Raw genomic sequence first — 23,828 nt, forward strand, 5'->3', positions numbered from 1 at the left:
TTTTTTTTTTGAGATGGAATCTCACTCTATCATCCAGGCTGGAGTGCAGTGGCAGGATTTCGGCTCACTGCAACCTCCAACTCCCAGCTTCAAGAGATTCTCCTGCCTCAGCCTCCTGAGTAGCTAGGATTACAGGCGTCTGCCACCACATCCGGCGAATTTTTTTTGTATTTATAGTGGAGACGGGGTTTCACCATCTTGGCCAGGCTGATCTAGAACTCCTGACCTTTTGATCCACCCCCCCCTCGGTCTCCCAAAGTGCTGGCAGGCCAGAGAGGTTTATATACAGGAAAGTGACAAGGCGAAAAGTATACTTAAGCAAGTGTAGTGTGCCGGTGACGTATAAAAGACACTAAACTTGGGAAGTGAGCGAGAAAACTGATGATAAGTTTCAATAATTCACATTTGGAAAAGAAAGGGGGTTTAGTGGGGTGTAGATCGTAGAGATGGAAACGAAATAATGGACATTAGATCTGTAAGGCTAATAACTTACATTATGCGTTTTCTGACTTGACCAGGAAAACAAGAAAAGCCACACCAAGAGGCACTGAGTTTTGAGTCTGGGCAGAAAAAAAATTTTGGTACCACTTCTAGGGATAATGAAATTACAGGGTGGAGGTGATCTAGTGGGGGTAGAAGAAAAACTCTTGGTTTTGGACATGCTGAGTATTAGGAGTTGACGGGATACCAGAATGTAAGTATCAGCAGGCTGTTCGATAGTCGTGAGCCATCAACAGAGAGGAGAAAAAGAAGGCTTCACAGCCATAAAAAAGCATGAGATCATGTCTTGTGGGAACATGGATGGAGCTGGAGGTCATTATCCTTAGCAAACTAATGCAGAAACAAATCCAAATACTGCATGTTCTCCATGTTCTCATTTATAATGGGAGCAAAACAATGAGAACTCAAGAACACAGAGAAGGGAACCACAGACACTGGGGTCTATTTGAGAGTAGGAGGAGGGAGAGGAGCAGAAAATGTAACTGTTGGGTACTGGCTTAAAACCTGGGTGATGAAATAATATGTACCACAAACGCCGGTGACACAAATTTACCTTTGTAACAAATCTTCACATATACCCTAGAACCTAAAATAAAGGTTTTTTATTTTCTATTTTTTAAAATAAAGTTGCAAAATAAGGAGAATCCAAAAATCCCATCTCCCCTCTCTCCTGGCCCAAACAAGAGTCTAGGGAAAAGTTTTTGCAGGCTTGATATTTCTGAACCTGAAAGTTTTGAAAAACAAAGAACTTACCCTTGCCAAATATTCACCATAAATGTCTGGTTTGTGCTTAGCCTTGGTCTAGGTAGTATAATTTGTCTAATTGGTTGAAAAACACATTTTGACGAGGACTCCAGGGTCAAAAGATGGAGTCCCCTTCTCCTTTCCAACCTTGGGGCCAGCATTAGCCCTTTGCTTTTGGGTTTTTGTATTACTGAGGGCCTGATTATAATTGATCAACACTTTCGTAATAAAGAACTGCAGGATGAAAATGACAATATGAAATTAGTGTCAATAAGAGTTAACAGTGGTTGCCTACTAGAATGACATCAGGAGTTTTAGCATATTGCTATTCTCAGACCAATGGAATCAGTGTCTCTGCAGGGTGGCATCTAGAAGTTGATGTTTTTGTAAAATCTCTCAGGTGATGCAGGGTTGAAACCACCGGAAAAATGGAAACAGTGATTCTGAACCTTAGCTGTATGTCGGAGTCACCTTGGGAGCTTTAAAAATATGTAGATACCCCGCAGAGAGTCTACTCAGTAGCCAAGTCTACTGAGCAGGTTGAGAACCACTGATCTAGTCTCTGGTTGTCTCAAGAAACACTTTGCAACTCTGCTGTCTCAAACAGGTGAAACGCTTGTTTTGAAGGGCAGAACCAGCACAGCTGTGGGAGAAGGCACTGGGTATTTTTGCTATGGGCATAACAAACTCAGTTGTCAGCTAACTTTTCATCACAAGATCTTTCTTGCAGGTCATCAGGAGGTAAGAAGCAGAAAAATACCACTGGGATTTTCAGATCCCAGGTTGAGTGTGTATTGTTGGCAGTTAGAAGGATAGTGTTTTAACTTGTAAGATTGAACCAATTTTGAACTCAGATCATGAAGACAATAAATGTCATTTACCAGTGTTTGTCTGGGGAAAAAAACCCCTCTTAGAACTCTGTGACAAGATGAAATGTACACATATACAAATCAGAGTCAGCAACCCCAGTTTACTACACAAAAATCTGGGATTTTACAGGAGTTCTCCCCCAAGACAACTTAACGAGGATTACGACTGGTGCTATCTCACCCATTCATTTTTTCTAGTCTACATAGATACATCATTTCACAACATCCTCCATCTATATATGTTTTAGATTTATTCTGAATATCTTTAAAAAGCAATACAGATATCTGGTTTTCTTAAGTTCCTTTTTTAAAAAATCTGCTTTTACCTAGAGCCTGTTTAATATACTATCTATCTACGAACCAATGCATTTTTAAAAGCGAACTCTCCCCTGCCTGGATTGCCCCTCCATTTATTAAGATGATACTTCTCCCTTTCAGTTGTTCAAGTCTCATCTTGTCTGTGAAGTCTCCCCACCTCTGTTCTACACAGATTCTTGCCTCTCTTGAATTCTTGCAGTTCTCGTCTGTTCCGTTCACTTGTTGCATATAGTGATAAGCTATGTTTTGGCTTTTCTTCTCAACTAAGATTGGAAGCTCCTTCAGAAGCAGAGATGAAGCACGGCCAATTTTATATTCTCACTCAGCAAAATGCCTTCCATATAGCAGATGTTTAGTTAATTGATCTTGGTTGGTGGTGGATTACCTGGTGGTTATGCCCCGTGATTTGGGGCTCATTCCTTAATCTCTCTAAAATTAATGCCTTTCTCTGTAGTGTGGAGATATTTGTCTTCTAGCGCCATGGTGAGGATTTAGAATCATGGTGTGTGAGTTGTTTAGTACATCCTGGCACACAGGAAGCATCTGATAAGTGACTGCTGGTTGTTAAATAAGCCAGAAGCATCCGAGGAAGTCAGGGAAAGTAGGCAAGACATGCTGTACAGGGTGGGGGAAGTGGAGTCTGTTGCTTTAGAATAGTGGTCAAGAGAGGCCTCCATGGTAGTTTCACCTAAGAAACTAAGAGACCAGAAGAAAGCAAAGACGCGGCAAGTCATGGTGGCTCACACCTGTAATCCCAGCCCTTTGGCAGGTTGAGGTGGGCAGATCACTTGAGGTCAGGTGTTTGAGACCAGCCTGGCCAACATGGTGAAACCCGTCTCCACCACAAATACAAAAATTATGTGGCGGGTGTATGTAATCCCAGATACACAGGAGGCTAACGCATGAGAATCACTTGAAACCAAGAGGTGGAGATTGCAGTGAGCTGAGATTTTGCCACTGGACTCCAGCCTGGGTGACAAAGTGAGACTCCATATCAAAAAAACAAAAACAAAAAAAAACAAAACATAACAAAAACAAAACAAAACAAAAAACCAACAAGGTGAGGGTGCAAACTCTGTAGAGAACTGGGGAACAGCGGTACGGACTAGGAAACAGCAAGTGAAAAGGTCCTGAGGTAGGAACGTGATGGTTCCACTGGATTGGTGGATTAGTGACCAATGACAGAACGTGAGACTATTCCCTGGCCGTTGAGCATTTCAGTAGAGAAAGGGGGACATCCAAAATGGGTGGAGCATAAAGTGTCCCTGTTCTGCAGATTGAAGTTGAATATGTGCTTTGAAGTTTTGCAATACTTCAATGTTTCTCAGAGTGATAGAACTTTGAGGTGCAAAGAGGGCAGTCTGATTTCAGGCTGTCTCTCTGTGTTGATACCTTAACCCTAGCTCCAACCCTAACCCTAAGCCTGGCTCTAATCCTAACCCTAACCCTAGCTCTAACTTAACCCTAACCCTAACCCTAGCTCTACCCCTAACCCTATGCGTGTGTCTCTTCCTTCTCTCTCATTACTCAGTATATTCCTCTAGAAACTGTATCTTAGCTTGACGATGATAGCTTCACCAAAAACAAAACAAAATGGCCGGGCGCGGTGGCTCAAGCCTGTAATCCCAGCACTTTGGGAGGCCGAGACCGGCGGATCACGAGGTTGGAGATCGAGACCATCCTGGCTAACACGGTGAAACCCCGTCTCTACTAAAAACTGCAAAAAACTAGCCGGGCGAGGTGGCGGCGCCTGTAGTCCCAGCTACCCGGGAGGCTGAGGCAGGAGAATGGCGTAAACCCGGGAGGCGGAGCTTGCAGTGAGCTGAGATCCGGCCACAGCACTCCAGCCTGGGTGACAGAGCGAGACTCCATCTCAAACAAACAAACAAACAAAACAAAACAAAACAAAACAAAACAAAACAAAAAACAAACAACAACAAAAACACACACAGGGTGCAGTGGTTCACACCTGTAGCTCACACCTGTGGACAGTGGCTCACACCTGTAATCTCAGCACTTTGGGAGGTCAAGGTGGGAGAATGGCTTCAGGCCAGGAGTTCCAGACCAGCCTGGGCAACACAGAGAGACCCTGTATCTACAAAAAGTAGAAAAAACTAACCTGGTGTGGTGGTGCCACCTCTAGTCCCAGCCACTGGGTAGGCTGAGGTGGGAGCCTCGCATGACTCCAAGAGTTAAGGCTGCAGTGAGCTTTGATCACTCCACTGCACTCCAGCCTGGCTAACAGAGCAAAACCCTGTCTCTAAATAAATTAAAAAAATATATATATATATTTAAAGAGAAGTATTTGAATTTAGTGTGCTCGAGCAGCTTTTTCTTCTGAGCTCTAATTGCCAAATACATTTTCCTCATCTGAATGAGTTAGAACTGGTGTTATCATCTCCACTTTACAGGTGAGATAATGGAGATGGATTTCATGATGTTTCTTTCAAGTCATTCCAAGTATACATGTTTTACATAAGTGATTTATAGATAAGTGACTTGTATATGTGACTGGGATAAAGCCAATCCATTCAAGCTCTTGTTATGGGACTTCAACATTTCCAGACAAAAAATTTAAAAAAAAAATTCTTTTTTCAGAGTTTTCTGTTGATTGTCCCTTTAGAATTTCTTCAGGGTGTTTTGTCAAGCTCAAGTTTGAAGATGGCCTTTGGCGAACTTGAAATAAGTTTGAGAAAATGTCATTATAAAACTGTAGTGGTACAAAATATATATCATTCCAAAACACAATGTTAAAGAGTATATAACGTTGTGATTTATCTAACCCATGTCACCTGCTGAGAGTTAATTATCACAATTCAGTAACTATGCACCTTAAAACCCAATGTGAGACCCACTATTTCAAAGTCCAGCCACATTTGTTTTTCCCCCTCAGCAAAAGGATCATATCCAGAAGCCATCTCACCAATCCTAGATACAGTAAGAAATGCCCTGCTGGCCGGGCGCGGTGGCTCACGCCTGTAATCCCAGTACTTTGGGAGGCCAAGGTGGGCGTTCAAGACCAGCCTGGCCAACATGGAGAAACTCTGTCTCTATTAAAAATACAAAAATTAGCCTGGGTGGTAGCAGGCACCTGCAGTCCCAGCTACTCAAGGAGGCTGAGGTAGGAGAATCACTTGAACCTGGGAGGCGGAGGTTGCAGTGAGCCCAGATGGCACCCCTGCACTCCAGCCTGGGCGACAGAGTAAGACGCCGTCGAAAAAAGAAAGAAAGAAAAGAAAGAAAGAAGGAGAAAAGGGAAGAAAGAAAGAAAGAAAGAGAGAGAGAGAGAAGGAAGGAAGGAAGGAAGGAAAGAAGGAAGGAAGGAAGGAAGGAAAGAAAGAAAGAAAGAAATGCCATGCTGCTGTTCTCACTCATAAGTGGGAGCTAAATGGTGAGAACACATGGACACATAGAGGTTCCCCTCACACTGGGGCCTATCAGAGTGTGGAGGGTGGGAGGAGGGAGAGGATCAGGAAAAATAACTAATGGGTACTAGGCTTAACACCTGAGTGATGAAATAATCACCAAACCTTCAGGACACAGTTTACCTATGTAACAAACCCCCATGACAACAAACCCCCATGACACAGTTTACCTCTGTAACATACCTGCACATGTGCTCCTGAACCTAAAATAAAAATTTTAAAAAGTCGGAAAAAAAAAAAAGAGAAAGAAAAAGAAATGCAATGCTGCATGGCAGCCGCCAAAAGGATGCTTCCCAAGACAGACTGTTTGCAAAATCGACCTCCACTCCCCCTGCAAAAACCTGAAACTTCTCTTAGTATCTTTGATTTTTTCCTTAGTGACCCATTATAGCCCTGTTATCCACAATTATGGCTCTTCTAGTATTCTGACCTATTTTATGAAAAACAACATATTCCGCCTATCTATATAATTTGCATTTTAAAATGCATTTCAGTTATTTTTTTCTTTTCTCCATCTTTTACATTTTTTGATTGAGTCCTATTTATTTTTAATAATTAGTTAACTTAAACTAATTAATTCTCACTGTCTCTTATAGGCTGGAGAGCAGTGATGCGATCACAGCTCACTGTAGCCTCAAACTCCTGGGCTCAAGTCATTCTTCTGCCTCAGCCTCCCGCTAGCTGGGACCACAGGCGTGCATCACCATGCCCAGATTATTTTTATTTTAAAGATAAAACCGAGTGCCCTTCGTGTGGCCATAAATAAGAAAACTTGTAGTCTGGAAGGAGGGGTGGCCCTATTGGGGACATGTAGGGTGCTGTGGGATGAGCCAGCCCTGCAGAAGGCACAAAAGAGAAAGGAAAAAATAAACAGACAAGTTCATGTCTGAGCTACAGAATCCCACCTTACTTCAGTATGAGCTAGGCTTTTTGGTTATAGACAGCAAGAATTCTATCAGTCATCATTGAAAAAGCAACAAAAAAAGCAGAAACCGTGGAGTTTCCTGTTTTCTTTAAAATTAGGACTACTTTTCCTATTTCTTTGAGTCCGCAATTAAGTTTTTCTTTTTTTTTTTTTTCCAACTTTTATTTTAGGTTCAGGGGATACATGTGCAGGTTTGTTACGTGGGTAAATTGTGTGTTGTGGGTATTTAGCGTACAGATTATATTGTCACACAGGCAAAGAGCATAGTGCTTAGTTGGTAGTTTTTTGATCTTCTACCCTCCACTCTCAATCAGGCCCCAGTGAGTTTTATATGAGGACAAGAACCATTACTTTTTTTTCCTGGTACATCTTTCATGAAGCCTACCACTTCATGAACTTAAAAAAATCTGCAGTTATAACGAAGTATTGTCTTTTAAAAACAATTTACAGTGATTCCTGTATTCTTATGACAGGTCAGAGCCAATGTATTTGGGATTTTTTTTTAGTTATTGATCATATTCTATATCGGGGGAAAAAAACAAATAAAACCTGAATCAAAATTTGTGTTCTAGTTTTATTGGGGAAGGCCACATAATAATTCAGTAGTATATATCAAGGTTGATGGTCAAAATGATGCTAGTAAGATTAAAATACTCAAGGTGAGAATACAGTGGAACCAGGCATTCTGAAATCATCTGCACTCATTTCTCTGTGTTCACTTGCCAATAAGTTCCATCACCTAAACAATGTCCTGAGGCCAAACTCCCCACCTGGGGAGGAAAACTACAGAGGCTTGGCATTGTCATTATCTCCAGGAAACCTCATCTAGAAGTTCTGAAGCCAACAATGCATTTCTGGCTGCTCCTCCCTCCCAAGTTGTTCCTTATACAGACACTCTTTGAATTAATAGGCAAGGAAAACAAAACCATCATTTATAAATTTAGCAGTAGGAGAACATATAGTTGTCTATGTAAACAAAAAGCTTATTTGTTATCCAAACAATCTAACTATAACTTTTTATAGGGAAATAGTTCCAAAATATCACCACATTTTTGCCTATATCAATCACAATTTTCCATGATCATTGTCATAAAAGAAATGTACATTTTATATTCTGTGTTCAAAATAAATTATGTTTTGTATTTTCTCATGGCTATTCGATTTTGTGTAGATGGTGCAGGAGGGAGTGAGGTTTAGCAGTTCGGAGGCTGGGTTTAGATTCAGACTGTCAAATCTGGGTTCAAATTTGGCTCCAGTCTACTGTGTGACCGTGGGCAAGTTGCTTAATATCTTTGCTTCTCAGTGACTCATCTGTAAAGTGAAATTAAAAAAAAAAATTCCCTAGAGATGTTGTATTAGTCCATTTTGCATCGCCATAAAGAAGAACTTGAGGCTGGGTGAGTTATAGAGAAAAGAGACTCATCTGGCTCACGGTTCTGCAGGATGTACAATCATGATGCCAGCATCTGCCTGGCTTCTGGTGAGGCCTCAAGGAGCTTATGATCATGGTGGAAGGCAAAGGGGGCATGGTGCAGCACATGGTGGGAGGCAGAGCAAGAGAGAGCCAGGTCCTTTTGAACAATCAGATCTCCTGGGAACTCCTACCGTAAGGACAGCACCGAGCCACTCATGAGGGATCTGCCCTCATGTCCCAAACGCCTCCCACTAGGCCCACCTCCAACACTGGAGGTCACATTTCAACCTGAGATTTGGAGGGCACAGAACGTCCAAACCACATCAGATGGGCTTAAGCTAAAGAGCTCATTGCGGATGCAAAGACCCTAGATCCATTCATCGTGTTAAACCAAAAATTGGGATAAATTGATTGGTGGATTCAATGAAGATGAATGAAAACTGGAGACAGATGCATCTGTAAACAAACTGCCTCTGCAGATTTATTCAGATGGTTCTGATGAAGTGAAACAGCCCATGACCAAAGTATTTAGGGAGTCTGGTGGTGTCGTTTTGAGTATTTACTAGTCCAAAGTAGGTAAAAAGAAAGTTGAACTCAATGTTCCTGCTCATATGAAATGAAAAAAAGTAAATTAATTTTCTCTCAATGTTAAAGAAAAAAGGACTGTTGAATGGATTTAATCAAATAATATAAGGCAATTAAAGAGTACCTAACTAAATGCTCCATAAATGCTGGTTACTCTTATATTTTGTTATATGTATATATTCACATAAATATATTTTATATGACAAATATAAATTTAGTTTATATATTTATTTTATTTATATTAATACAATTTAGAATTAATATAATATACAGAAATATACTTGAAAATATAGATTTGATGACATACTATTTTACTTATGGAGCCAATGTCAAAGCTTATGCATATGATATTCAAGTCATAATCAAATATAGCTATGACCTTAAGTGTTTCATGAATCTGGAGGAAAATGGTAGTAAATACTATTGGTTTGACAGTCAGAAGCAGCAAGGTGTCACAGATGGTCTCTAGAACGCAGCTGAGATTCGTCATAGATCCAGAGGGGAGAACGCCACCTACTGAACGTCACGTTTCAGGATGTATCTCTTCATCCTGAGAACTTAATGATCATAATACACTTAATAAGATGTAACACTTTATCATCATTAATTAGTTTATCTGTAAAACATCTTTGTGAAGTAGAAAAGATTCATTGCCCTTATTATTATTTGTTACTCACAGGATTCGTAGATAAAGTTGTTGAGTCTTAAGCCATGTCTACCCAACATCGAATGTCCAACTTTCCTGGGTGACCCAGGAAGAATTTCATTTGGTCATAAAGATTGGAATTCCATGTTTGTTCATGATGAAATTCTCCAGAAACTCACTACATTTTATATTTGCTAATTGTCTCTTCTTTCTGTCTCTCTTTCTTTCCCTTCTTTCTCTTTTCTTTCCTTCTTTCTTTCTCTTTCTTTCTTTCTTTCTCTCTCTCTCTTCCTTCCTTCCTTCCTTCCTTCCTTCCTTCCTTCTTTCTTTCCCTCTCTTCCTTCCATCCCTCCCTCCCTCTCTCTCTTTCTTTCTTTCTTTCTTTCTTTCTTTCTTTCTTTCTTTCTTTCTTTCTTTCTTTCTTTCTTTCTTTCTTTTCTTTCTTTCTCTCTTTCCTTCCTTCCTTCTTTCTTTCTTTCTTTCTTTCTTTTCTTTCTTTCTCTCTTTCTTCCTTTCTTCCTTTCTTTCTTTCTTTTTCTGAGATAAGGTCTCACTCTATTGCCCAGGCTAGCTGGTACCGCTGGCTTCAAGCAATCTTCCCACCTCAGCCTCTGAGTAGCTGGGACTACACTTGTGGGCCACCGTGCCCGGCTAATTTTTCTGTTTTTGTAGAGATGGAATCTTGCTGTGTTGCCCAGGCAGGCCTAGAACTCCCGGCCTCAAGTGATCCTCCCACCTCAGCTCCCCAACATGCTGGGACTACAGGTGTGAGCCACTGTGCCCAGTCTCACCGTCGCTGATTGTATTTGCTTTAGAAATCTGTGGTTCCTCTCAGTTCCTCCATTCAACCCTCACCAAGTAAAACAGAATGCTATAGGAGAAAAAACTTTCCTAGCCATTATTTGCATGCATAATCCAAGAAGTTATGGATATTTTCAGAGGGTTTTTGGATATGTTCTTCTAGATTAATGAAGATATTATACCTCCCTACTGTTCTTTCCTGGAGGTAAAAGGAATTTGATCAGTTTCCAAATACTTTGATATTTTGCCAAAATTCACATTCATAAAACGAGTTTGTGCTAGATCACTTTACCTTTTATTTCAGGTGTGTTTCCCTCTAACCGGTCTAACTTAGAGGACTTAAAAAACTTGTTCCCATTCCTCCTGTCTTCATTTATGCCCTTGTGTGTTGTAGTAAATATATGAACATTTGACCCCTGCGTTGTTGCACTGATATTGATAGTGTTGCATTGGGCAAAATTTGCTTTATAGTAACTGATCTGACACAAACTCTGCTTTCTCTGAATATTTGTTTATTTATTTGTTTCTTTATTTATTTAAATATAGTCTCACTCTGTCACCCAGTCTGGAGTGCAGTGGCATGATCTCAGCTCACTGTAACTTCCACCTCCCAGGTTCAAGTTATTTTCCTGCCTCAGTCTCCGGAGTAGCTGGGACTATAGGTGCATGCCACCACCTCTGGCTAATTTTTGTATTTTTAGTAGAGATGGGGTTTCTCCATGTTGGCCAGGCTGGTCTCGAACTCCTGACCTCAGGTGATCCACCCACCTTGGCCTCCCAAAGTGCTGGGATTACAGTCAAGCCACTGTGCTTGACTCTGAATTATTTTTAAGTCTAAATATTAAAGCAAATTTTACAAGTAGCAAAAGCAGAGCAGACACATTTAGAGAGAGTATATTCAGTAAATTTAAAGTATCCTAGTTTTTCATCATTTAGTCTTTTGTCAATTATTTATTCATTCAACAAGCACATGTTGAATGTGCTTGGTACTACGATATGTACCAAATATGGAAATATTAACTAGTGAGTTCAGCTTATAAATAATTTCAGAAGGGTAATCAATAGTTTGAGATGAATGGAGCAGAGTAGTGGTTAAGACACAACTGGTTTAAGACTCATTCTAGTCCAAGTTCAAATCTTCACCTTGCTACATACCAGATGTGTGACATTAGAAAAGTTAGTTTGTCTTCCTGAGCAACAGTTTACTCATCTTTGTAAACTCTTTGTCATGCTGTTATTAGGAGGCTCAAATAAAATAATGAATATCAGGCAATTAATATATTGTTTGAAACACTGCAGAATAATAAAGACTGGCTATTTATGTTTTAAATTAGGGATTCTCGTTAGATTGAAATCTACTGGGCAACACATTTTAAAAATCTGACCTGGTATATCTTCAAGCCAAGATCTTCAAGTTCCCTTTCTACCTGCGATTCAGTAAACACAATTTTCTGAAAAGAATTCATTCTGTATTGATTAGAAAGTTGTCTGAGACACAAAGATGTTCCCTTCTCCCAGTGGGAGGGGGCTGCCTTTAAATTCAGCTGTGCACTGGACCCAAGGTCCCTCCTGAAGCAAGTATGCTACACAATCCTATTTACCCTATGGACTTCAGGTGCTGGGCAGCTGGAATTACCAGGCAAATCTCCTAAATAGCTGCCAACTGAACTCTAAGCTGCTGATTTCTGAGTAGCTTGTGTATTGCCCCACTGACCAGGCTGCTTTCTCATTTCTGCCCTATAAAGAGCTTGAATGAGAGGAGCAGTAGTCCTCTAGTGGAACCCAGACCCACACTGCAGAACCAGAAGTCCTTTGGGTCCTCCATCTTCCTACAGGAATCAGAGGACTTCTGCTTTCTCTTCTCTTGCTGATTCAACCTTATACATTTTCATCTTCCCAATAAAGTCTATGCCCGTGGATACTGTGGAATTTATCCTGAACCCTGCTACACGACAGGTGGGACTGACCTGACACAACACCTCCAGACCGCGGTTCCTCCTGGATCCCTTTTTACTTTGCCAAGATTCCCAATGGGAATGATACCACAATTGGCAGCAAGCCGGGGTCCACCCCATTGTGGATTTTACTGCAGCATTTCCTTCTCTCCTCCCAGGAATTAATAACAAACAAACCGACAACTCATTCACTATTATCAGCCCAAGTGTTCTGTAAAATGAAACGTGCTTTTTCCACCAGGGAATCATGTCCTCTGCAAGAACATGGATGGAGCTGGAGGCCTTTATCTTTAGCAAACTAATGCAGGAACAGAAAACCAAATACTGTGTGTTCTCACTTACAAGTGGGAACCGAGTGATGAGAACACAGCTACACGTGGAGGGGCAACAACACACATTGGGGCCTACTTGAGTGTGGAGAGTGGGAGGAGAGGATAAAAGCAATAGCTAATGGGTACTAGGCTTAGTACCTCAATGACAAAATAATCTGTGTAACAAACCCCCATGACACAAGCTTACCTATATAACAAACCTGCACATGTACCGTTGAACTTAAAAGTGAAAAAGAAGTGCTTTTTTTTTCTTACAAAAAGTATATTGATTCATAGATGGTGGAACCTGTTGATAAAAAGAATGCAAATAATTTCATATACCCAGGGATGTAGCCTGTTCTTAGTTCTGTTATTCCTGTATTAATGGGATAACTTATTTTTGCCTTTTAATCAATATGAGTAAAATGAAGGGTATGATTCAAATTAAACTGACTATCTTGTTAGGGACATACCTAGTTAAAGCTATTATAACATTTATCTTGTGATATTAAGTTACAAACAATAATCTCTCTAACTGGATGAAATACTTTTACTGTGTGTATATGTTTTCTAAAGTAGATACGAGAAACAGCACAACATAGCCTAAAGATCATAGAGCTGGAACAGCAGTGTATAGAATTGAATCCTGTCTTCACCAGCTCTGAGCCGTGTAAACTTCGGCAAGTTACTTAATCTCTTTTTCCCTAACTTTCTCATGTATAAAATAGAGATTTAAAAGTTATGATGCTTACTGCCAGGCATGGTGGCTCATGCCTGTAATCCTAGCACTTTGGGAGGTAAAGGCGGGCGGATCACGAGGTCAGGAGTTTGAGACCAACCTGGCCAACAGAATGAAATCCTGTCTCTACTAAAAATGCAAAACAAAGTTATCCAGGCATGGTGGTGCAGCCGAGGCAGGAGAATTGCTTGGAGACAGGAGAATCACTTGAACCCAGGAGGCGGAGGTTGTGATGAGCCGAGATCATACCATTGCACTCCAGCCTGGGCAGCAGAGCAAGACTCTGTCTAAAAAGAAAAAAAAAAAGTTATGATAATTAAGTAACATATAAGTAAAGTGCTTAAAAATCAATACTATGTATTATTAAAAATATAAATATAATACATATATTTATTTTTATATACTTTCTAATATAATATTTTATACTAAAAGATATACTAAATAAAATTTGGAGTTTGAATTTTAATTCCCTATCAAAAATAAGGAATTACAATTATTTTTTAAACTTGTTATTACTGTAAGAAAGCTGTTAATATTTGTGTATTTTATTATTAGCCATCTTATTAAACTTTCTTAGTTATTATAATAATTTTCAGCTGATCCTCTTAGGTTTTCTAGATAAATCATCTGTTGGGAATAATATTTTATCTTCTTTGCAAAATTTACACTCCTTGTTCATTTTTCTTGTCTTATTGCAGTGTCAAGAGCTTCTATAACAGATTAGACCACAGTAGTTTCAGGCAGGTGGAATAGGCTGTATGTTTACCAATATTTGCTGCTTCTCCCAAGGCAGAATTATACTTTTCTATTCTATTAGTGTTGAATTTGGCCATGTGCCTGCTGCAGCCAATAAGATGTGACACACTTTTGGAAAGAAGTTCTATAACCCAGGCATGATTCACCATATTGTCTTTTCCCTCCCTTAAATGATTATCAATATTCAGACAGAGGCTACTGCATTAGTCTGGGTACTAAAGTGAAGTCCTACAGAGCAGTGTTGCAGCTGCCCATAGCAGGCATGAAGTGTGGGGCAAACCTTCATTGTTGAAAGCCATTCAGATTTGGGGATCATTTGTTAACTGCAGTAGACATCTTTGATTGAATTTTTCTTCTTAGAAATCTCAACTTTGTCTTCCTTAACGTCTTTTAATCAATTTTTAAAAATTTCTTCTGTCTCTCCAGATAAGAATAATTCCCAAATTATAAAGCATATGCAATGCCATTCTTATTTCAAGCAAGTAGGACTACACTAGGAATATACACACAATTGACAGGGTGAGAAGACTGAAGGTAATGTATTGCAAATTAAAGTTCTCTAAGCAGAAAAGAAAGAAGTGCTCTCTGTCCCAATCTTATATTTTCATATAAGTTAGATGAATCATCAATTTAGAGAATCACTGCAGTAGAACCAGTAGTTTCTGTGGTCACTATTTAGGCATCTTGATTGTATTATTTTTAAAGAGATTTTCAAAAATCAGTGGTTACTTTGGAAGGTGTAACTGGGTATTTTAAAGTTTTCTTCTTTATGCTCTAGGATAATTTCCAAATTTTCTACAGTGAGTATATACACTACTTTCATAATTAGAATTTTCATATATATATTTAGGTATATCTAAATATAAGTAAATATATAATAAATATATTAGCAATGGGGTCTTGCTGTATGTGTTGCCCAGGCTGGTCTCAAATTCCTGGGCTCAACAACTCTCTGCCTTGACCTCTTGAGTATCTGGGATTACAGGGATGAGCCCCTGCTCTCAGTTTATAATTATAATTTTAAAATCTTTGACCGGGCATGGTGGCTCATATCTGTAATCCCAGCACTTTGGGAGGCTGAGGTGGTGGATCACTTGAGGTCAAGAGTTCCAGACCAGCCTGGCCAACATGGTGAAACCCTGTCTCTACTAAAAATACAAAAACCAGCCAGGTGTGGTGGCACGTGCCTGTAATCTTAGCTACTTGGGAGGCTGAGACAGGAAAATCAGCTTGAACCCAGGAGGTGGAGGTTGTGGTGAGCCAAGATCCCACCACTACACTACAGTCTTGGTGACAGAGTGAGACTCCATCTCAAAAAAAGAAAGAAAGAAAAATAAGAACAAAATCTTTAACAGTGGCACCAAAAAGAGTTAGGTGTGAGGTGGGCAACATGGCGGGGAGTTTAGGCATGAAGTGACAAGATTCACAACAAGAAGAACAGTTACAAAGGGATGGCCATTGTAGAGAGACAGGTAGTTGCTCAGCTAGTGGCAGAGAACCCACAGTCAGAGGAGGAGAGGGGAGTGGAATAGATTTGATACGCACTTGGGAGGCAGAATCAAATCTGACAGAATTTGATGATGGGTGTGAGTGTAGGTGAGAGTTTAGATAAGGAGTTAAAGAGACAGAGGAGCTTAAGATTACACCCATGTTTTGATTGAGGTTACCAGTAAATGATGCCATCACTGAGATAAGGAGAGACAAGGAAAGAAGAACCGATTCATAATGGAGCAATTTTAAGTGGAGATGCACGTGGGAGACATGCAAGATAAGTGGAGTTTGTCACATCCCATCAGATTCCTTGATAGAATTTTTGTGGGTGGGAGGCCATTGCTATTTCTAGCATCTAACAACAGTTTCAGAAAAACTGGCATTTATTTTAGCAGGACCTTTCTGAATATTTTCTGGGGCAATCTTTTCCTGTTGTTGAGGCTGTTCTGAAAGGATTAGTTTCACATCTCTATGGGCTAACCTGGTAGTAGCAAAATATAGACCTCTGGGTATATTTTATCATTCCATCATTTCACTGACATGGAAAGTAGGATGAAGACTGGGATTTATTGGTGAATGGTTTTCTCCCCTATATGCACTGCAGCCATCTAGTCAGGTTCCCTAAGCATTTTCTTATTTAGGGCAGCAATTCCTATCTTGGTTTTACAATATTCAAGGGTGTTTCCCTCTATCTTTACGGGTGTGGTAGAGTTTTCAGATGTATAAAAATGTAGTCAGTGTTCATTCATTCCAGTTTAGCAGTAAAGTTTTGCATGGCAAATATTTAAAAGACAGAAATAAAGCATTTCCTCATGCTTGGCTTGGTAATTAGATTGTTCAGCTCTTCGGGCAGACAGTTATTATTATTGTCATTTTTTATTATTAAACCATATTTATTTTATTTTATTTTAAGATCCAGGGTACATATGCAGGATGTGCAGGTGTGTTACATAGGTAAACGTGTGCCATGGTGGTTTGCTGCACCTATCAACCCATCACCTAGGTGTTAAGCCTGGCATGCACTAGCTATTTTTCCTGATGTTCTCCAACCCCCTGTCCTCTCCTGAGAGGCCCCAGTGTGTGTTGTTCCCCTCCCTGTGTCCATGTGTTGTCACTGTTCAGCTCTCAGTTACAAGTGAGAACACGCAGTGTTTGGTTTTCTGTTCCCATGTTAGTTTGCCGAGGATAATGGCTTCCAACTCCATCCATGTCCCTGCAAGGGACACGATCTTGCTCCTTTTTGTGGCTGCATAGTATTCCGTAGTGTCTATGTATCACATTTTCTTTATCCCGTCTATAATTGATGGGCATTTGGGTTGATTCCATGTCTTTGCTATTGTGAATGGTGATGCAGTGAACATACAGGTACATGTATCTTTATAATGGAATGATATTTATTATTATTTTTGTAAAAGAATAGAGATGAGGACCTGCTATGTTGTCCAGGCTGCTCTTGAACTCCTGGCCTCAAACAACCCACCCTCTTTGGCCTCTCATAGTGTTGGGATTACAGGCATGAGCCACTGTGCCTGGCCAAGGTGGACAATTACTGATAAAAAATCTCATACTTTGACTCAGTGTGGAATAGTGGAGAAGGCAGAGTATCAAAGCTCTCTTCCTGGGTCAGTGCTTTGAAAAGACCCTGCATCTGGAAAGCACTTTGTGTATAGTTACTGAATAAACAAATACTTAAATACAATGTAATTCCTATGCCTTTCATGCTCTCTGACCTTGTAAATACTTTTCTCCCCTATGCTTCATCTTTTTTTTTTTTTTGAGACAGAGTCTCGCTCTGTCGCCTGGCCTGGAGTGCAGTGGCCAGATCTCAGCTCACTGCAAGCTCCGCCTCCCGGGTTTACGCCATTCTCCTGCCTCAGCCTCCCAAGTAGCTGGGACTACAGGCGCCCGCCACCTCGCCCGGCTAGTTTTTTTTGTATTTTTTAGTAGAGACGGGGTTTCACAGTGTTAGCCAGGATGGTCTCGATCTCCTGACCTCGTGATCCACCCGTCTCGGCCTCCCAAAGTGCTGGGATTACAGGCTTGAGCCACCGCGCCCGGCCCGCTTCATCTTTTTTCATACATACATTGGATTGGCAAAAGATGGAATGAATGACTTGTTTTATTGTTTGGGCCTCCTTTGATAGCTGAGTTCAATTGTTGTTTATTGTGAATTTCTCAAGTTTTTTAAATTTAAATTTAAATTTTTTTTTTTTTTTTTTTTAAACGTCTCATTCTGTTGCCCAGGCTGGAGTGCAGTGGTGTGATCTCGGTTCACCGCAACCTCCTCCTCCTGGACTCAAGCAATCCTCCCACCTTAGCCTCCCGAGTAGCTGGGAGGATAGGTGTGGATCACCATGCCTAGCTAGCTTTTGTATTTTTTTGTAAAGACAGAGCCTTTCCATGTTGCCCAGGTTGGTCTCAAACTCCTGAGCTAAAGCGATCCTCTCGCCTCAGCCCCCAAAGTGCTGGGTTTACAGACTTGAGCCAGTGTGCCTGGCCCCTCAATTTTTAATTTTTTTTAGTGATGAAACCTCTGAAGATGTACATTTCAGGTAAATGAAGTTGGATGTTCTTTTTATATATATAGTTTGGTGAGGTAAATGATATTAACCAACTACGATTTTGCTCTTAAGAAAACAAAAGCATCAAACATATTGATGCTTGTGTAAAAAAAGTTCAGCTTGCTTACTTGTTTTTGTTTTTTTCAAGCTCCTTGCAATGCAGTATTATCTTATTTATTTTTAATTTTACTTTCCATGTAAACTTTCTGTTCTTAGAAACAATTTGGCAGTGAATGCTACTTTTCCCTGCCACTCTCAGACATGTAAAGTCATGATAGACAAAAAGCAGGAAATTGGTGTGATAGTCCCTGCACTGTTAACTGTTGCTAAGCAGAGACCTAGATCTATCTGGGGTTTCTGTAAGTTTTCAGGGGGTGCTTTGCTAGGCTGTAAAAAGTTTGCAATTGGAATTTCACTCCACTACTGTCTAAGGCTAATTGGCTTTATATTATCACAGAGCTGTAGGTTCACAGCTGAAGCCACTTAGGAAAGGCTGACGTACATAATGCTGCAGAGAACTGTATGTAATTTATTAGGGATAAGGTGTAAGTGCCTCTTACGTAGCCCTTCTGAAGTCTCTTCTAGATTGATTGAAGATTGAATCTTTAATTTACCTTACTAATTAAAGGACTTAGCTTAATTGTTATGAGTTTAGGTTTTGCACAGGCGCCCAGAGACCTTAAGGCAATGTACATGTCATAAATCAATCATACGTGTCAGTCAATGTGACATTTCTGAGTAGTCTGTGTTCCTGTGATGGCACTCCACGTGGGCCCTTGTTCCTCAAAACAGAGTGACTGTAGACATCGGAGGAATGGTTCATGTATTCTCTCCCAGGAAAGATACCTTGCCTTAAAATAAAAAGTGATTGAATCATCAGCAAATCTGTGTTCACTCAAGACCATTTCTTCTGCTTTTTAATCTTTTTTTTTTTTTTTAAACAAAATTGTTTTAACCCTGCTGTGGCAAGTTTGGGGCAATGCTCATAAATCTTGTCCTATTTCCTTATTGGCACATAGCCATGGGAATGGAGAAAGCCTTTATTGTGGAGAACCAGCAAGCTTTGAATTCAGGGGCAATAAATTCCTTTTCGTAAGTAGGATCTGGGAGCCCGTCAGCATTTCCTGCTTTGTGGATGTCGACATCTCCAGTAGGGCACTGCAGATATGATTCCAAAAGGTGTGCAGGAAGCCAGGAGATAGATAATAGGGATGCATGGCCTCTACGAGATAGATCAGAACTGAAGTATCCTGCTGTACCTTCTGCAGGCACCTTGGGGAAGAGAGAGCCCACATTCCTTCAGAGGCAGCCTTTAAAGGATGGAGGAGGAAGAGAAGTTAGTATGCTCTTTCTCCCTTTTCTTGTGTGCAAGCCACTCTCCTTTCCAAGAAGAAGCTAACAATATAGACAGACCATAGGATGGGATATTTTCCTTCCTTCCTTCCTTCCTTCCTCCCTCCCTCTCTCTCTCCCTCCCTCCCTCCCTCTCTCTCTCTCTTTTTCTTTTATCTTCTTTTTTTTTTTTTTTTTCTTGACGGAGTTTCACTCTTGTCATCCAGGCTGGAGTGCAATGGCACGATCTCAGCTCACTGCAACCTCTGCCTCCTGGGTCCAAGCAATTCTCCTGCCTCAGCCTCCCGAGTAGCTGAGGTTACAGGCACTCATCACTCCGCCCAGCTAATTTTTGTATTATTAGTAAAGACAGAGTTTCACCATGTTGGCCAGGCTGGTGTAGAACTCCTGACCTCAGGTGATCCACCCCCCTCGGCCTCTCAAAGTGCTGGGATTATAGGCATGAACCACCACGCCCGGGCAGGATACTTTTTCTATCACTCAAAAGTAAGGGGGAAAAAAGAGAACCTCCGAAGATGAGTCAGAATTTTTTATTCCACTCTTTATTATGGTTCACATGTCACTGGAGACGTAGCCAGTTGCAATTGAGGGTCATCTGAAAAGGAAAGGAAGAAAAGTACTTTGGTACAGAGTAGATCCTTCATCTATATTGCTGATTGAGTGATGGTATTTTACTCCATTCCCTTAGCTTGCTGGGGTAACAAGAATGCGAATTGTATCTAGAAAAGTGTGTTCCTAGGATAATTTAGCAAAAATATTTTCCTTAATAATACAAACAAAGCAGCCAGGCACGGTGACTCACGCCTGTAATCCTAGCACTTTGGGAGACTGAGGCGGGCAGATCATCTGAAGTCAGGAGTTCAAGACCAGCCTGGCCAACATGGTGAAACCTCGTCTCTACTAAAAATGCAAAATATAGCCGGGCATGGTGGTGGGTGCCTGTAATCCCAGCTACTTGGGAAGCTGAGGCAGGAGAATTGCTTGAATTTGGGGGCAGAGGTTGTAGTGAAGTGAGACAGCGCCACTACACTCCAGGGTGGGCGACAGAGTGAGACCCTGTCTCAATAAATAAATAAATAAAAAATAAAAAAATACAAACAAATCAAGCAAACATTCTTTTAGCACTTCAGAAAGTGATACATAAATATTTTGGTGTACAGTTCTATGAGTATTATGAAATTTTAACCCCCACCACAAAGAGACTATCAAACAATCCTCACTCTGCCACCTCCCCGCATTGCTTCATGTTAACCTTTTGTACATAGATGTTTTCCCCATCTTGAATCCTAGGATTTGGCAAAGAGTTCTTAGATATAACACAAGAAACATTATCCACGAAAGAAAAAAAAAATGATAAATTGGGCTTCGTCACAGCTAAAACGTTTGCTTCTTGAAGAACACGGTGAAGAGAATGAAAACACAAGCTACACACTAGATGAAAGCGTCTGCAGATGTTCAAAGCCCTTTGAGAGAGAAACTGAATAAGGCATGATCTTTTTCTACCAAAGCTGCAGTGGAACGGAGCTAGAGATCAATGTGTAATAAACAATATATGAAGGAGAACGTAATTAGTGCCAAAGTAATGGTGGTACCAACGATGTAGCAGCCCTTTGGGGCAGAGGGGACACTTTATCATAGGTTGTGAAATCAAGGGTGGTGGTGTGGGGCACAGAAACCGTTGAGAGAGTGTTCCAGAGGAGGAAATCCTGTAAGAAAAGCCATACAAATGGGAAAATGCTGGGCGTAAACAGTAAAGTGTCAGAAGTTTACTCTGGTTAGTTCCCAGTATCACCTCTGCGTCTTTCAAGGCAGAATGAGAATGAATGTATGTCTCCCAATACATGCAGAAACCCTCAATATCTGCACCTTCTAAGGTCTGTAAGGAAAAAAAAGAAAAAACCACCAAAAAATAAAAAATAAAAAAATAAAATAAAATAAAATTTAAAACCCCCAAAAAACAAACAAAAACTTGCACTGCTGGGCATGGTGCCTCATGCCCATGATCCCAGCACTTTAGGAGGCCGAGGTAGGTGGATCGCCTAAGGTCAGGAGTTTGAGACCAGCCTGCCCAACAGGGTGAAACCCTGTCTCTACTAAAATGCAAAAAATTAGCTGGATGTGGTGGCCCTGTAATCCCAGCTACTTGAGAGGCTGCGGCAGGAGAATTGCTTGAACCCGGGAGGCGGAGCTTGCAGTGAGCCGAGATGGCGCCACTGCACTCCAGCCTGGGCAACAAGAGCGAAACTCCGTCTAAAAAAATAATAATAATAACAATAAAAAAATAAAATTAAGGGTCATTTAAAGAGAGCTGAAATGTCAGGATGGTCTATTGGAAATGCAAATGTTAACTGCCCTAAGCACAATAACAAAACAATGAAGCCAATTAGGAAAGCACTGCTGAGAACTTCAGGCTTTGGTTAGTCACAAAGGCAGAGGAAAAAAAGACCAGGTTGTTTGATCTTGTTTATCTGGAGGTGGAGTCAATAATCTGAATAGTTTCGAATGGTCCTAAATGTTTTGGGGTACTTAGAACCCTGTTATGAACTCATTTGTTGCTACGTAATCTGCAGTGGACTCGTCTCCACAGTCATTTTCCTTGCGCTCCATCATACCTGGGTGCAGATGGAACACTGGCGTCTGTAATACTTCAGCATCCTTTTTGTTGGGCAAAACTCCTGAAAGAACAAATTCTTTTGCTATTGGTCAACTGCTGAAATTAGTATAAAATCAATATATAAATTATGTTAAACAATGCAGAGAGTTAGGATATAAACGTATGTCACTTTCATGCTTGTAGACTTATGTTCTGTGGCATATTTTCTCTAATTAAAAAATAAGATTTTATGCATTGGAAAGCTCTGATTTATTTCAGGTACAGTCTTTTCCCCGCCATATATGAGTAGATGTAAAAGAGATTGTTTAAGAATTTACATTCGGCCGGGCGCGGTGGCTCAAGCCTGTAATCCCAGCACTTTGGGAGGCCGAGACGGGCGGATCACAAGGTCAGGAGATCGAGACCATCCTGGCTAACACGGTGAAACCCCATCTCTACTAAAAATACAAAAAACTAGCCGGGCGAGGTGGCGGGCGCCTGTAGTCCCAGCTACTCGGGAGGCTGAGGCAGGAGAATGGCGTGAACCCGGGAGGCGGAGCTTGCAGTGAGCCGAGATGGCGCCACTGCACTCCAGCCTGGGAGACAGCGAGACTCCGTCTCAAAAAAAAAAAAAAAAGAATTTACATTCACATTTTTTGGTGTGTAGTCCAGTGTGTCTTCATGTATGCATAGATTCTCATAACTACTCCCACAAACAGGATACAGAATAGATTCAGCAGCTCCTCTCCTTCCCCAGTTTCCTCATTCAGATCCATTGTAGGCAAGCCCTCTCACCAAAAAAAAAAAAAAAAAAGGATAAGTTGGATTTCATGAAGGGTAAAAACATTTTGCTTTTCGAAGAACACACTTAAGAAACTGAAAAGACAAGCTACAGATTGGGAGGAAATGTTGGCAAATAATGTATCAGACAAAAGATACACATCTGGAATAAAGAACTCTCAAAACTCAACAATAAGGGAGCAGACAACCTAATTTAAAAATGCATGAAAGATTTGAACAGAAGCTTCACCAAGAAGATAAAAGGTAGGCAAGTAAGCCAATGAAAAAATCATTAGTCATTAGGAATATACAAATGAACACAATGAGATGCCATTACGCGCCTCTTAGAACAGCGAAAATGAAAAGCACTGAGGGTGCCAAGTGATGATGGATGTGGAGCAACCGGAATCGTCTTCCGCGGCTAGTGGGAATGCAAAGTGGTCCAGCTGCTCTGGGAAACAGTCTGACAGTTTCTTACAAAGGTAAACATATGCATCCCTTATGACGCAGCAGTATCATGCCTAGGGATTTATCTTAGATAAATAAAAACTTAGGTTCACACAAAAACCTGCGCATGAATGCTTTTAGCAGCATTATTCCTCATCTCTAAAACCTGGAAGGAACTCCAGTGTCCTTCAACGAGTGAATGGAGAACCAAATCGTGGTACACCCATACACGTAAATGCATGAAATAAAACGGATGACTCTCAAAATAATTACGGCCAGTGAAAGAAGTTATATTCCACTTCGTGATAGTGAGTAATTGATTCCTTTAAGAATATCTCTTCTCATTCTGCTTATTAAATACCTTTTTTCTCCTTGTTCTCTGGGGCCTCAGTTTCTCCTTTTCCATCTGTGATGCCTCTTTTCTGAGAATTTCATTTGTGCATGTTTCAGGTACCTTTTGCTGCATAAAAAGTCACCTCAAATTTAGTGGCATAATATAACCATTTTATTATTCTCAGGAATTCTGTAGGTAAGGAATTCATCCTTACCCTGAGGCCATATTTTCTTGAAAAGGCCTTGGATTTTATCTTTGCCCTGAGGTTGGCCCTCCCCTC

General features: G+C 40.7%; 1 protein-coding gene across 1 annotated transcript in view; it reads right to left on the reverse strand.

Moving 5' to 3' along the window:
- Positions 1-23,828, reverse strand: part of LOC105518593 (keratin, type II cytoskeletal 8-like) — a 98,007-nt gene that overhangs the window by 19,988 nt on the left and 54,191 nt on the right.

This window comes from Colobus angolensis, unplaced genomic scaffold, assembly GCF_000951035.1.
Source record: "Colobus angolensis palliatus isolate OR3802 unplaced genomic scaffold, Cang.pa_1.0 Scaffold321, whole genome shotgun sequence".
Classification (NCBI taxonomy): domain Eukaryota; kingdom Metazoa; phylum Chordata; class Mammalia; order Primates; family Cercopithecidae; genus Colobus; species Colobus angolensis.